Source organism: Chiloscyllium plagiosum, unplaced genomic scaffold (genome assembly GCF_037043375.1).
Source record: "Chiloscyllium plagiosum isolate Xiang-an unplaced genomic scaffold, Cpla_swu_hap1 HiC_scaffold_13, whole genome shotgun sequence".
In the NCBI taxonomy this organism is placed as follows: domain Eukaryota; kingdom Metazoa; phylum Chordata; class Chondrichthyes; order Orectolobiformes; family Hemiscylliidae; genus Chiloscyllium; species Chiloscyllium plagiosum.
In genome coordinates this window covers 78,146,723-78,163,441 of record NW_028270151.1, presented here as the reverse complement: position 1 = coordinate 78,163,441, position 16,719 = coordinate 78,146,723, and the positions used below count along the sequence as shown (strand labels likewise).

The window sequence follows — 16,719 nt, the reverse complement described above, 5'->3', positions numbered from 1 at the left end:
CCATTAATACTATTTTGCAGCCACAAGACCATGTAAAGAACGTTAAAAAGTTGATTTAACATGAATAATTTTTATATCACTTCTCTGTAGTGTGGCTGCATAAATACCCATTGCTCTTTAGTCAGATAATGAAACCGTGTTGCTTTCACTTCTTTAAACAGAGTTTCCTTAAAATTAATCTCATTACTAATCTAACCAACATCTCAACTTTGCTGCTCCACCCTTAACTGCTCTTCACATTCGCCTCTGGCTGCCACATGCTCCCTAGTCACTGAAGCTGACTGCAGGAAGATTGGTTTTATTGTTGGTGCCAATGATTTCCTTTCTCCCTCATGACTCCTTTCTTTTTCAGCAAGTTTCTTCTGTTTCAAACATGGTAGCTGCTTTCAACAGCACTGTTTCAACAGAGCATTTAGTGTTTTTTTTTCAACTGAGAAATCCATATTAAATTTCGAAGATGTGGAAAAGTTAGGAGCAGGGGTTGGGTAACCTCAGGAGGAAGAGAAAGTGGAATGAGGTAAGGACTTCTCATTTACTGAGCCAGAATCACATGAAGTAGGAGCAGATTTGATGAGTCCTTATTTCAATGTAGTTATAAGGAGGAAGAAAACTGTAAGTAATGGACATTAGATGGAATGTAAGATATTTTCATGTGCGCATTGACGTGCAGTATAATTAAAATTGAGAGCCAATGATGGCATGGTGGAATGAATTAGCTTCAGTAATGATGCAGAAAAGAGCAACTGTCCAACATTTTTGTATCCTGTCTAGCAGTGTAAGTTTCTGGATGAGCCTCTCTATAATGGGAGCAAGATTCACATCTTGGACACATTTCAGCTTGGGTAGAATGTTCGGAATTAGAGAGGAAAGGACACATGGAGGATGAAACCAAACTTCTTTGATATATCTTCAGTATCTTCAAAGCTGTTGACCAGGCGCATGACCAGCAACCAAGATTGTTGATGGAGTAAGGTTACAAATGACATCTAGAAAGAAGTGTTCTAGAAATATTATTGCCTGTTTTCTATGTTTTTCAGGTACTAAATGGCCTCCTTGACCTCCAGTGCAGCAGACAAGAAAGGCTACCACCTATACTGATGTAGACAATAAAATGGGAGTCTAGGGCTTCTGTCTGAAACAGGTGAAGGCTCTTTAAATCTCAAATAATAGACTTACTGTTGAGGGCAGATGAGAGTCAACTGTGGGTTTGGAGTCACATGTTGGCCAGACCAGGTGAGGATGGCAGATTTCCTTCTCTGAAGGACATTAAAGAGCCAGATGGATTTTTTCCAATAACAGTTTCATGGTCAGCATTAGATTTTTAATTCCAGATATTCTTTTGTATTGAATTCAAATTCTACCATCTACCCTGATGGGATTTGAACTCAGGTCCCCAGGATGTTAGCAACGTTTTCTGGATTAATAGGTCTAGTGATAATACCACTATGTCATCACCTCCCGATACTGGTAAGTGGCATTCATTCCCTTAAAAATCTCAAAAATCTATTTATTTAAAACTCAGAATACAACTTGCAGTTACAGATAACTACATGTACATCCTCACTCTAGCATCCTTTTATTGAACTGAGCATGAAAGTGGATCACATGATTTTTTCCTACTCCTTAACTAATTACCATATCCAACTCATAAAGCAAAACAGCTCTTAAAATGATAATATAGCATCCTCTTTTTTCCAAGATCAAATTGCAGACAGTAAGAGTCAAAATAATGTATAAATAAGGTAGTTGCAAAATTATTTACTCTTTAACAATTGAAACATTTTAAAAGTTTGAGTGTAGGAGTCCATGTAACAGATGGTGTAACAATCCTTCTGGATTTTTTGATGGTGCAATCTTCCAGAGACTTGGATCATTTTTTGATGTTGTAGATCTACAGGTGTATTGGAATCTTTTGTGTATTGTTACCATGTAATTGTTGGCCTGATAACTTCCACTCCTTCATTATGCAAGCTCATTTTTGCGTACAGTTTGTGCACAATCAAAATATTGTTTCATTCCCTAAGCTGGCTTTTGTTCCTCCATAATGTAGCTCAACTCACTGATGTAACTTTTTAGGGTCTAAGCTCCCTGCACATTTTGGACACTTTTGCAACTAAACATGTTCCCTGTGTACAATGTATGACCAAACGTCAAACATGTCGATTAGTTTACATTCATCATGTACTATTTTTATTTTTGTTTTCTTTTCTCACGTGTTTGAGGTGAGTATTTGTGACAGACATCAATGTCACCATACTTCACCCAGACCACAATGATTTCTGGTAATACGCTTGTTAGTTGATTACATCAAATCATTTCCAATGGCTTGTAATCAATTACACAGTGAATTGCTTCGCAAATAGGTACTTTTGGAATCTTGTGATATCCCAAATGCTCATACACATGTTTCACACTCTATGTTGGGACAATTCAATTGTATTTGTGATCTTCAGCTCTCGATGGTAGATTCTGAGTTCACTGCAACGCAAAGCTGACTTTGTAATAATTCCCATAACTTAGCAGAACTTCTTCAGTCCTCTTTGAGTCAAGCTGAAGGTAACAACTATGTGCAACCCCTCATTTCCAATGGCTACCTTTGTTTTCGCAATTAGCTTATCTGGCTCTACGATGGCTAAATCTAATGAGGAAAGAGACAATAGACAATAGACAAATTTCCATACTTTGCTTAAAGAGCCCAAATGGTGATAGGATAGCTCTGTCTGTCCAATTCATGCTGAAGAATTTGCTTGTTATCATTATGCTGTTCCCTTTTCATTTTGAAAGTGCTATTGATATGTAGGTGATTTATAGTTTTCTTGTTATGAAAGAGTTACCACCATATGGAGATTCAGCAATGTAGCTGTTGTAATTGTTTTTGCTTAATTCTGCCAGGTGTTCCTTCTAGATGCATTTCAAGCATATTTTGTCACATGCAGGAATGGTACTTGTGTTTGTTTCTTTGATCCTGCAGCTTCTACAATCCAATTTGGAAACAAGTTGCTACCCACATGGATTTGGGCAGCGTAAAAATCAAGTACTCACTGCTTTTGAAGTAATATAGTCATAGAGATGTACATGGAGAATTTTTCTGGTTCCTAAGGTATATTCAACTTCTGAACTATTTTAAGTCTTGTCTAAGTCTGTCTCCCATGGTTTTAAAGCTTGATACACTGTCTTTGATTCTTAAGAAAAATCTCCAGCTTGGGAAATGATTTCTGGTCCCCTTGCTGAGATATTTGTATCATTGATAATCACAAGTGAAATGCCGGAAGACTGGAGGTTGTCTAACATGGTGCCACTGTTTAAGAAAGGTGGTAAGGAAAGGTCAGGGAAGTACAGACCGGTGAGCCTGACATCAGTGGTGGGCAAGTTGTTGGAGGGAATCCTAAGGGTCAGGATTAACATGTATTTGGAAAGGCAAGGACTGATTAGGGACAGTCATCATGGGAGGCCATGTCTCATGAGCTTGCTTGAGTTTGTTGAAGAACTAACAAAGAAGATTGATGAGAGCAGAGCGGTAGACGTGATCTATATATATTTCAGTAAGACGTTTGACAAAGTTCCTCATGGGAGACTATTAGCAAGGTTAGATCTCATGGAATACTGGGAGAACTAGCCATTTGGATACAGAACTGGCTCAAAGGTAGAAGATAGAGGGCAGTAGTGAAGGGTTGCTTTTCAGACTGGAGGACTCTGACCAGCAGTGTGCCACAAGAATCAGTGCTGGGTCCACTGCTTTTTATCATTTATATGGATGTGAACATAGGAGGTATAGTTAGTATGTTTGCAGATGACACCAAAATTGGAGGTGTAGTGGACAGCGAAGAGGGTTACCTCAGATTACAACAGGATCTGGACCAGATGGACCAATGGGCTGAGAAGTGGCAGATGGAGTTTAATTTTGTAGCTGCATTTTGGAAAAGCAAATCAGAGGAGGACTTATACACTTAATGCTAAGGTCCTAAGGAGTGTTGCTGAACAAAGAGACCTTGGAGTGCAGGTTCATAGCTCCTTGAAAGCAGAGTCGCAGGTAGATAGGATAATGAAGAAGGCATTTGGTATGATTTCCTTTATTGATCAGAGCATTGAGTATAGGAGTTGGGACGTCATGTTGCGGATGTACAGGACATTAGTTAGGACACTTTTGAAATATTGCATGCAATTCTGGTCTCCTTCGTATCGGAAGGATATTGTGAAACTTGATAGGGTTCAGAAAAGATTTACAAGGATGTTGCCAGGGTTGGAGGTTTTGAATTATAGGAAGAGGCCGAATAGACTGGCGCTGTTTTCCCTGGAGCATCGGAGGCTGAGGGGTGACCTTATAGAGGTTTATAAAATGATGAGGGGCATGGATATAGACAAAGTCTTTTCCCTTGGGTGGGCAAGTCCAGAACTAGAGGGAAGAGGTTTAGGGTGAGAGGGGAAAACTATAAAAGGGACCTGGGGCAACTTTTTCATGCAGAATGTTTTGTGTGTATGGAATGAGCTGACAGAGGAAGTGGTGGAGGCTGATACAATTACAGCATTTAAAAGGCATCTGGATAGGTATATGAAAAGGAAGGTTTTAGAGGGATACGGGCCAAATGCTGGCAAATGTGACTAGATTAGGTTAGGATATCTGGCCAGCATGGACAGGTTGGACCAAAAGGTTTGTTTCCGTGCTGTATATCTCTGTGACAAATTACCATGTCTTATTTCTTGTGTTATTAGTAAGTAACACAGATGTAGTAGCATGGATTCAGTTCACTTCAATTCAGACTACAATTTGCAGCTCAAGACCACTTTGAATGCATTCCCTTTCCTTACCTTCTCTGCCAGCCTTTCTTCATGCTCCCTTCACACTTTCCCATCACCTGTTCTCTGTACCTATGAGGAAGGTTAAATCAGTTCAAAATTTATGTAAAGAAATGACTTAGCAAGATGCTTTAAAGCAGTGTCAGAAGTGAAAAATAATAAATGATCAATATCTCAATTAAAATGAATGTAAGTTTTCACACATAACAAGAGCCTAGAAACTGTCAATTTCAACACCACTCTCACTCGCTTGTGTTTTTGATTACATTGGATAAGTACAACTGCCTTCTTTTGTTATAAACTATACTTTCTAATTCTAGTGCATGGTCTGGTTTTATGTGAATTTTCAATTGTTATGTTCTAGGTAGATGCAGTGAATATAGAATCTTAGAATTTTTACAGTGTGGAAGCAGACATTTGGTCCATCAAGTCCACACTGACCCTCCAAAGAGCAGCCCACACAAGCCCACATCCCTATCCCTACAAGCCTGCATTTCCCATGGCTAAGGAGAAAGTGAGGTCTGCAGATGCTGGAGATCAAAGTTGAAACTTTATTGCTGGAACAGCACAGCAGGTCAGGCAGCATCCAGGGAACAGGAGATTCGACGTTTCGGGCACAGGCCCTTCTTCAGGAATGGTTCCCATGGCTAATCCATCTAACCTTCCCATTCCTGGATACTATGGGCAACTGAAAATGACCAGTCCACTTAACCTGCACATCTTTGGACTGTGGAAGGAAACCAGATCACCCGGAGGAAACCCATGCAGACACAGGGAGAATGTGCAAACTGTGCACAAACTGTCACCAGAGGCTAACCCAAGTCCTTGGCATTGTGAGGCAGCAGTGCTAGCCACTGAACCATCGTGTTGTCCAACAATGTTGGAAACAGCAGATTCTCCACATGCGTTCATAGAAGGGCCAACAACAAGTCTGAGCATATGCATCTTAATGATGTCATGGCACCCAAATGCTATGACATCAGCATTGGTTGCATTCACATGCAGTTCTGGTAAAATCACAATGTATGATAGCAAAACTTCAAATGCACATGCACAGTATGGCAACACTGCTGAAAATTTGAATGCACACACATTAGAATGTGCAAAAATTAATGTGTTAACCATGCATATATAATAAAAATCCTTCTTTGGTGGCGTCAGCAAATGGTACTATATATAGGTTCAGTCAATAATTAGTGAATTAATATTTGGATCCCACATCTTAATAACTGATGATTGTCATAGTTACCATGAATGAACTAGCTTTCATCAGTTGTGATGGGATTTGACCCATATCCCCAGAGCATTAGTCTGGGTCTTGCAATTACTAATCAAGTGACAATATCACTACACCACAGAATCTGTCTGTGACCATTGTTTGAATAACTGCAGCTACATTGGTTATGATATCACTGTTAAAACTCTCACCAGAAATCAATATTTTTCCCCCCCTTTGTGTAAAGAAACAAATTAGTTGTTTTCTGAATGATGCTGTCTCAGTACGAAGTCCAAAATGATCTGGCGGAAAGGCTGAGACCTGAATCTGCATTAGGCCCAGGGACTTCTGTTGTTTCTGTGCCCAGTTCCTTCCAATACCTACTGAAAGCTGGTCCCTGTCATTAAAAAAAGATTATGCAACTCTCCATGTTCCCAATCCCATGTTACTTTTTCCCTGTATATTAGTCCAGGTTGTTAGGTGGCCATTTTGGAGAGCTGAATCTTTGCTTTCCTGGTTGCTGTTAAAGTTATTGATGTTCAGACATTCTTCTACTATATCAGTGAGGATAGAATCCACACCATGAGTAAGTTTGAGGTACCTAGTGGGTACTAAAAAAGTGACAGAAGCAGTAGCAGTTGTCAAGAGCTCTTTTTCCAACCATCACTCACCACCTGCCTGAGTTCAGAGCTAAACTAATTATGTCACTATCCTTGCTGCAGCACAGTAACCGCAAGGGAGGAGAAATGATTGTGAGCTCTCTGTATCAAGGTCAATCTGCATTCGATTCAATAAACAACAGTTTTGCAAAACACCCAGAAGAGTTCTTATCTAGCAAAGTTCCCTTCTCAAGGGAATCTAAGGATGGGCAATAAATGCTGGCCTAACCAGCGACGCCCATGTCTCAGAAGTGAATTTAAAAAAAAACTCTAGGATGAAGTATAGACAAATACACTATTCTAAAACAAATTAAGTGCAGGTTCATAGATGAGTATTTCTAATACTCTTAGTGGATTCCAAATTCCTATAGACTTCCAAGTATATATCATTCAATCTGAGCCAGTCTCATTCATTTGGTTACAGCCAACCAGAGCAGATTCAGCAAATTTGGATGATGTCCAAATGGAACAGCTCACGAAGATCATCATCAATAGGTGGCCTGAACACATTCAGCAAGCTAGTAGGTTCTACTAGCTTGTAACTTTTAAAATGCAAATAAACCACAGGTTTTACCCTGACATACACTTGACTAAATATACATAGGTCACGTGGCTGTAGAAAAACAAGAGATTGACAATGTGAATCTATCCTTTCCCCCAGCATCATTAAATTGTGTGGAACAGGTCAACTCCACCACCACCAATCTCAACAGGGGAGGATCTCTTATTCCATACATGATTCCTTCAGAGCTGCAGTGCAAGATTAGAACTGATATTTTTTGTGTCCAAAGACACAATTACATACTGATAGCTGACTATCTCACCTTTTACACTAAAAAATAAAGATACCCACTAGGTCAACAGTTGCTGACACAATAAATGTCATATTCAGTATGTTGGAGTTCCTCAGCAAGTCACATTGCACAGTATACTAATGCACCCTTCCCAGACATGTGCAGGGAATGGGATTTCCAAAACACTGTCTCTTTACCTCATTACCTCAGCCTAACAGCCTCACAGAATGCACTACTTGTACGTATGGCAAAATCCATGATAGTTAAGTGTAAAGTTCCAAAATTATCGGATAGATGAGTTAGATCTATGTGATCCTCCTTAAATTCACCTTCATTAGCAGCTCTCATATTTGGAAGACAGATCCACACATGTTTTCCCTCCTATACTCTCACTGTCAAACTGTATGCACATGTTGCATGGTTTTAAAGACAGGAGAAGAGGTTACAAGGGCATTCAGGCAGCTATCTCAATTTTAACTAGGGCAAAGCATAAGAGTTCGCGAATTTTGTGTGAATACATGTGTTTCTGGAAAGTTACATCATCATTATATCCACCAAAGTCATATGATGTTGTGATAAACAATGTTTAAATCCTACAAAAAATGGTGACATATCTGAGCTGTATATGATTAACCATCCTTCACAAAGGATGACGATTTGGATACTGAAAGTATCATAAGAGTTGACAACTGTGCGTCTATGACAATGATTCACATCTATGCACAATGACAGCACACTACATAGTGAAGCTACACAGCCAAGCTGTGATAACTGGTTCAGGATAGATCTGGTCATCTGCCAAAGGTTTATTTTAACTTGTAGAGATTAGCTATTTGTCTGTAGCCTTGTACATGCTTATCAAAAAGGGTTTTTTTTTAAAAGGGAAGAGGGGGAAGTTTCATTATTGTGTAGATTCCAGAAAGGCAGTGTAACTTTAAGAAAGTTAGATAACATATCAACATGTGATGCTCCAGTGTAAATGTTCCCATGTCTCTTCAACTGACATAGCACTGTACAGTGTGTAGTTATTGCAGTCTGTTCTGTCTAATGTCATAGTCAGGTAATGTAGTATCATAGAGTAATAGGGTCAGACAGCACAGAAACAGACCCTTCGGTTCAACTTGTCCATGCCAACCAAGTTTCCCAAACTAAACTAATCCCACTTGTCTGCATTTGGCTCATATCCTTCTAGTCTTTCCAATTCATGTACTTATCCAAATGTCTTTTAAATGTTGTAACTGTACCTGCACCTACCACTTCCTCTGACAGTTCATTTCACATATGAACCATTTCTTTTAAATCTTTCTCCTCTTACTTTATCAGTAAGTATAGATCCAATACTGTGTTTAGGTCTTTAATATTCTAACAGTGTAAATAATTAGTTTTAATTATAAATTTCAAGATATCTGCTTTGACAAAAATGTGCTTGCCATAGCTGAGTAGCTGGAGGTATGCAGAGCAAGTGCCACCAATGTCCGGTCATGCCACCTCTTGAGGTGCAGCACTTTGGGGACAGAATCATGAGAGTTGACCTCTCCAGCCACTTTGTTCTCCCACTCCCTTCCAGAAAAGCCCAGATACAAGCCTTGATGTCTCCCCCCTAACTAAGAGCACAGGTAAAGCCTCCTGCAACTCATCTGTCAATCTGGATTCTTCTATGTGCCCTGTCTTCATTTTATGGTAAATCCCATTTTGGAAAACTTTTTCTCCACATTACCTTTAAGAGGCAGCCTGCCTTTAAGGCGAAAGGGCACTGTCTGTAGTATTTGACATGTTCCATGTGCTGTGTGCAGACCAGACCAGCAACAAGGTCAAGACTAAATCTCCCCAAATTCCCTTGTTTTTTTAAAAAAAATACTACTTCACAAGATGTGAGCATTGATGGCTATTGTTTATCCACAATTGCCCCAGTGAAAGTAGTGACAAACTTCGTGAACTGCTCGGTCCATCTAATATCTGTAGCAGTTTTCAGAGGGCAGTTAACAGTCCACCACAATGTTGTGGCTTTGGAGTCACATGAGACCAGGTAAGGATGGCACAATGAAGGGTATTTGACTTCTTTTCAAAAAACGGAACAAAGTCATCAATAGTGCTTTTGGCGTTCCAGGGATCAGCTCTGTATTGCAGGTTTATGATTTAAATTAAATTAAATCGCACCAGCTACTGTATTAGGATTCAAATGTGTGTACTTCCAACCTCCCACTCCCCCAATCTCTGGTGCCCAAACATCGGGGTGGATAAACCTCTGGCCCAGTTTCGAGAAATAAAAATAGAACATGTTGGAAATTGCTCACCATCTGTGGAGAGAGAGAGAAAAAAGTAATGTTCCAAGTTTTGTGACCATGCCCTGGAACTGCTGAGGATTTCTAGCATTTTTGGCTTATATTTCAGATTTCCAGCATTCACAGTATTTGGATTGTGCCAGTTTGTAAGTCTAGTTTGCATCTTTGGCCCTAATTGCTGATCTGCATACTTGAACTTGTTGGGAGGTGCTGAATGAGAGAGATCTGCAGATTCAGTTGCCAAGCACTGATTAGGGCAATTCTCATGAGGCAATATATGTGGGCTCTTCACAGTCACTTCAACTGAAGGTGTGAAGTGGCATACAGAAACACATGCAGTTGAGGGGTGCAGTGTTAAGGAACCAAGGGAAAGGTTTTCTCTTGCAGTATTGGTGGTCCTGATAAATAAGGTTCAGAACGGTGGCTGAGATGTCTTGTATTCAGAGAAGAGAAGGAGCCCACCTCACCCTCCTACAGCAGCTAGCCTCCCATCCTCCTACTGACTAACAGAGAGCTCCTTAGCACGGTGTCAGTGACTAAGATCTCCCACACCCACTCTGTGAAATGCTCAGAATATCGGTGAAATCTTGACGGTCTCCTAGAAGACAAAAGCCTTCTTTAAACCTCCTACAACAGCAAACAGTGAAAGGTGACTGAAAAGTTGATGGGCAGAGGGATCTGGGAGTGCAGGTCCATTGTACCCTGAAGGTTGCTGCACAGGTAGATAGAGTGGTTAAGAAGGCACATAGTATGCTTGCCTTCATTGGACGGGGTATTGAGTATAAGAGCTGGCAAGTCATGTTAACATTGTACAAGACATTGGTTTGGCCGCATTTAGAATACTATGTACAGTTCTGGTCGCCAGATTACCAAAAGGATGTGGACACTCTGGAGAGGGTGCAGAGAAGGTTTACGAGGATGTTGCCTGGTATGGAAGGTGCTAGCTATGAAGAAAGATTGAGTAGGTTAAGTTTATTTTCATGAGAAAAAAGGAGATTATGGGGGAACCTGATTGAGGTTTACAAAATCATGAAAGGTATATACAGGGTAGATAGAGACAAGCTTTTTCCCAGGGTGAAGGATTCAATAACAAGAGGTCACACTTTCAAGGTGAGAGGTGGAAAATTTAAGGGGGATACAAGCGGCGAGTACTTCACACAGAGGGTGGTGGGTGTCTGAAACGCGTTGCCAGCGTAGGTGGTAGAGGCAGGCACGGTAGATTCATTTAAGATGTGTCTGGATAAATGCATGAGTAGGTGGGGAGTAGAAGGATACAGAAGGTTAGGAATTGTCTGGCTTGGAGGGCTGAAGGGCCTGTTCCTGGGCTGTAAATTTTCTTTGTTTTCTTTGTTCTATTTAACAGTGCTTCAAATCCCCATCTACAAATAGTTTTACTGTACTCAGAGGACTCCTGTTAGCAGACAGCATAAGGTGAAACAGTAACCTCCTTAATTTAAGGCAATATAAGTGTCAGTCAAAAGCATAATATTCCTTCATGCAGACAATCCCAATGCAGGTTGCAATTGCTTTACCAAGATGATGTCTTGGGCACTTTTCAAGGGCAAAACTGGTATTTTAGGTATAAACCTTACCTTGGAGTTTCTTCATTGCCTCTTGCCTGGGGAAAATTGCCTCCAAAAGCCTTAGCCATTCAGGGAGATCTGGTTTTAGATGTCTTGATTTTACACCTACTGGTAATTGTTACAATAGTGACAAATATAGACTGTTGCTACACCTGAGGTCTTTCACAGAGTGCGATGTCAGCTTTGTGAAACCCATGTAAAATAATCATAACCATCGACACTGAAATTGTCATTTTATCAAAATACATCAAGACCAGGTCTCGGAATCAGTATTTGAAATTCAAGTGTTTTGATTTACACTTGTTACACAATTGCATACATTAAGAGATAAAAACCTAGCCAACTTGAAAAGACACTGGAGTTGAATTCAGGAATACACACTGAATCATATTTCAACAGCTACTTCTGAGCAGCATAGGCCAGAAAAGATAAAATGTATTTGTAAGCGAGTGTTAGAGTTCTCTCTCTTTCCTTTTCTCTCTCTTTCTCTCATCACCTCAGAACACAGCACCCAGTCAAAAGAGCAAATTGGATAAACAACTATTTAGCAAGAACTCAATCTATAGATTCATCTATAAATAGCACTACAGGTAAGGATACAAGTCAACCATTAAACAACTGCTATTCTGGGAAGAGTTCCTCAGCCACAGGGAAGAAACAGTTGAGGAGGATCTTAGCAAAGTCATTTCCAATGGTCAACTGCAGGGAGATTCCCTTTTCGTTACAACAGTCTGATTTGTTCACTTTTTTCAAAAATGCTCACGATTTGGCATTGCACAGCTCACCCAGGATGCTCTCCTCCTTCCAGATGAGGCAGTCAAGGGTATGTATCTGCAGCAGGAGCTCTTTGCCTCCGCACCTCAATACATCAGCAGGGACACATTCTGCTCCAGAAGCCTTGTAGTTCTTGAGTTAGCAGAAGGCTTTCTCTACTTCGTGCAGGGCTGGGGCATTGCTGAGCTTGTGGCATGTGGTGTGCTGTGGGATACAGTTAAGGATGCTTGGATCGATGATAGAGCCCTGGACAAGGACATCTTTGAAGTGCTCCCTTCTCCATACACCACTTGTTCTTTATGACACAAGTTCATTATTAGGCCTCAACCTTTAGTCACCTGTAGGCGTGCCTTTTCTCCTTCAAATGCGGTTGCAGCTTTCCACTCAGAAATGCCATGTGCTTCCAGCTTACCCATTCTTTGATCTCCTGATCATTCTCGTCAAACCAGTCCTGGTGTTTCTTGGTTAAATGATTGACTGAGTTTTTGCAGGCATTGATGATGGCGGTCTTGAGGGGGGATCAGAGGCTGTCGCAATCCTGCAACTTAGAGTTGCCAAGGGTTGCTCGGTTTGTGGAGAGGACTAGTGGGGTTCTGTCCTGGTGGTGATTGGAGGGACGGGGTTCAAGGGCGGAGGAGCAGGAAGTGGAGGAGATGCGGTGGAGAGCATCGTCAACCACATCTGAGGGGAAATTGTGGTCTTTGAAGAAGGAGGCCATCTGGGTTGTTCAGTATTGGAATTGGTCCTCCTGGGAGCAGATGCGGCAAAGGCGAAAGAATTGGGAATATGGGATGGCATTTTTACAGGGGGCAGGGTGGGAAGAGGTGTAATCTAGGTAGCTGTGGGAGTCAGTCAGTTTATAGTATACATATTTAATCCTGGCTTGGATCAGGTGATGGTCTGTCCAACAGTTGTTGGCTCCTGTCATGGTGCATGTAATTTTAATGTCTTTCCAATCCCTCACTCTGATGATGATGTAGTCAAAGGGATGCCAGTGTTTGGAGTGTGGATGTTGCAACATTGTCTTGTATTTGACCCTTTGACGGAACAGCGTGTTGGTGATGAGGAGGATATGTTTTCAGCATTTAGTCAAGAGAAGGGTGCCTTCAGAATTTTGCTTCCCAACTCCCTCTTTCACAATTACATTGTCCCAGAGGTCTGCACCTGTGTTGGTTCTGCTGTTGAAGTTGCTGAGGATGATTAGTTTATCCACTGCAGGGATGCATGAGGATGATTGGCCAATGCTGGAGTAGGTCAAAGCTTTGCCCTCAGCTGCTGCATAAAGTGTTGGTGCATATGCATGGTTCCCAGCAAGGGGGAGTCAGAGTGTTATGAAGAGTTTGCTTATTCCACAGGGGGAGTCTCTGAATTGGTCCACTAGTTCGGTTTTGATGGCAAAGCCGACTCCACAGATGTGGTGCTCTTCTTCAGTCTTGCCTTTCCAGCTGTCCTTCCCTGCTCATTGGGTTTCACACAGGGTGACAATCTCAAAATCATAGTGCCTGAGTTCCCAAGCAACGATGGTAGTGAGGCATTCCAGTTTGTCACAGGTGGGACCGTCCATAAGGGGTTCCTAACGTTCCAGGTCCTGAACTTCATCCTGAGGGTGCGGAAGGTGCTTGTGCGAGAGTTCTTTTATCGGGGAAACTATTCCACAGCGGCTACCACACAGGCTTAGCAGCCTTGGTCCAATGGCAAAGAGTGGGCTGGGGAGTGTATCAAACAGCAGCCACTGCTGTTTGGCCTTAGATTGCCTGTGGTGGAGTGCAACCAAACAGTTCAGCACTTGGCAGTGCCTCTCTCTGAGGCAGTGTGAGGTCCAAGGTGAGGAGAGTGGGAGAAAGTGGAGAGAAGAGGAAGGGCAGTGTGGCTGCCACAATTGTACTTACCATCCTTGCCTTTCCAGAAAAAGGTGTAGCCATCACGTTGCTCGCTGAGCTGTCTTTCCTGTGTCAGCCGGGTTTCGAGATCAATGCTACACAATCTGTTTCAGCAATGTTTGTTGAGGCATGGCTGTTGATGAGGTCACTAAGTGGAACTCCCCCTGTTCTTTGTGGAAAAGTACTGAGGAATCATTATCATTCACTTGAAGGGCTGCAAAACCCCTGGTTTAATGTCCCACCTGAAGGACTGTACCCTCCACATCCATTATGCATGTCCCATCTAAGTGTGCTCTCGCTGCCCTACAAAGTGGTTTTGTTTCGTGAGTGGGCCTGCTTACCTTTTGGAATCTCCGCACTTCCACAATGTGAGCCCACCTATTTATTTCAATGGATGGTATATCCAGATTGCGTGTCACCAGTTTTGAATAGCTGGTGTACTCACCATCTGATGATGCTCTGTCACTTGGAAACTGCTGGAAGCTGATTGTGGAATCCATTACAGCATAACTTGAGGCTTTTGAGCTAAGGCTGGACGCAGAGGACAAAGCTGTGGGAAGCAGGAAAGCTGTCGGACATAGCACTCAGGGAACTATCAAAGCATGGTGAGCCTGTCTGATTAGTTAATGCTTGCAATACTATATGTATGGGCACTCTTAGTCTCGGCCTTGTCATATTAGAGAAAATGGAAGCAAAACAAATTCAGAACATTCAGTTTACTAGCAAAGTTTTTTCATGATGTGTTTGTTACTGGGGCTGCAGATCCCCGCCCCCACACTCCCCCCAAACATGCTCTACCCTTTATCTATCTGATACTCTTATGCTCTGGTAAGCCCAATGCTGACAAATTTATCCACAAACTTTCAACGCGCTAAAACAACAGGAAGCCAGACTCTGGGTATTTAAAAGGAAGGATTTCTATATCTGAATTTGAAAGGGCGTTTCTGATGGCATGCTGCAGTTTTTACAGTAAATCAATGTGAATTAATGATTTCAGTCTTTAACCACTTTATTATCAAAATCCACTGAGTGATTTTGAAGCTTTCAATATTACTCAATGACGTGCAGATACAGCACATTTTAGAACAATTCTGATTTGTTACTCGATCTAAAGGGAAGTGGTTAAAAACAGCACGCAAATGTCCTCCTGCAAGACATTTGCTAAACCACAAACCTATTTCAGACAGATGTCCTGTGCAATGCTGTTGTTGTTTTAGATATTTCCAATACATGCTGAATTACTTTAACTCAGAGAGTACACATCTCCTCACACACCTCAGGAAATTGTTTCAAAAACAGCTCTGTCTTCAAGGATCCCAATAAACAGGACTTCATGGCAAGCTTGACTGAAACAGGGAGACGGTGGGGTTATTCTTAGACAGGAGAAGGTTTAGAGTAGATTTAATAGAACTCTTCATTTTCAAGTATCCGGACTGAGTGGATTGGGAAGAACACCTCCCACTGGTGAAGGGCAAGAGGCAGAGGGCATCAAAGTGATTGATCAAAGAATCAAATGTGACAATGAAGAAAAAGATTTTTACGCAGCATGTGGTCAGAATCTGGAATACAGTGCTTGGAACTGTGATGAAGGCAGATTCAATTGTGGCTTTCAATGAAGAATGGCATAATTATTTTAAGAGTAAAAAGATTGCAGGGTGGCAGAAAAAGAGAGTTGGCAAATTGAGACTGAATCGCTCTCTCAGAGGGCCAATACAGACACGATGGGTTGAACAGCCAGTATCTGTGCTGGGACCATTCTATGATTCTTCCTGTGAAATGGCGCATCAGTTAAAGCAATTCTGAAATGGGAGGCGCAATGCTTTAAGGGCTGGAAAAGTAGGCAATGGTAGGGAAGATAGATAAGAATTCAGGAGCTGAGCCCAGAGAAAGTCAAGGAAATGGAAAATGAGCCTAATGTATGGCTTTATCTGTTCTTCATTATGAGTTTGCTTTAGCATTTCTCATTCATGAAGGGACAGGTAAGTAGCGATTATGTTGCTGGATTAATAATTCTAAAGTGCGGACTAATGATTTGGATCATGAGTTTACAGCAACTTTGAATTCAGTTACTTGAATAAACCTGGCATAAAATGCTAGCTTGAGTTCAAAGTTTGGACGAACAGAACCATAACAGCTAGCTTGAGTAACTAAATGATCATCCGAAAAATACATCCTGTTTGCTGCCCTGATTTAGGTCTGGAGATCTACTATCTTGACCTGTTCCGACCTTTCTAGAACTCCAGATCTGTATAATGACTGACTGTTTCCAGGCCACTGCACTGGTATTGGAGGCTGTACTTGACTTACTGTGTTGGGACCATCTGAGTGAAGGCAATCCTCCTGCTGACAACCAGAACAGGCTTCCTGCCTTTGTGTCACTGCTAACCAGCAGTAATATGAACCATGCACCTCTGACTGAGGACAGCAGAGCACAAAAAGGTCCAGTCCATGTGCTAGGTGCATGTCCCTGATTGCACTGTGTCCTTGTTGCAGTATTACAATGATAGTTACCAATGCTGCATTAAGTGGAGCACCATCCTATAAATGAATCTTGGAAATATGAATTCTAAGTAGTGATAGAGCCATACAATATGGAAACAGACCCTTTGTTCCTCCCAGTCCACGCCGAATGTAATCCCAAATTAAGCCAGTCCTACTTGCCTGCTTCTGGCCCAGATCCCTTCAATATCTCTTTCTTATTCATGTACTTATCCAAATATTTTTTTAAAATTGGAAT

General features: G+C 41.5%; 1 protein-coding gene across 2 annotated transcripts in view; it reads left to right on the top strand.

Moving 5' to 3' along the window:
- Window positions 1-318: 318 nt before the first annotated feature.
- LOC122555761 (G protein-coupled receptor 55-like) overlaps window positions 319-16,719 on the top strand; it is a 74,609-nt gene continuing 58,208 nt past the window's right edge. For both annotated transcript variants that reach the window (XR_015759224.1, XM_043701871.2), the window contains exons 1-2: window positions 319-517; window positions 1,038-1,141. The gene's annotated coding sequence lies outside the window, so the exon portion shown is untranslated. The remainder of the gene's footprint in view (window positions 518-1,037; window positions 1,142-16,719) is intronic.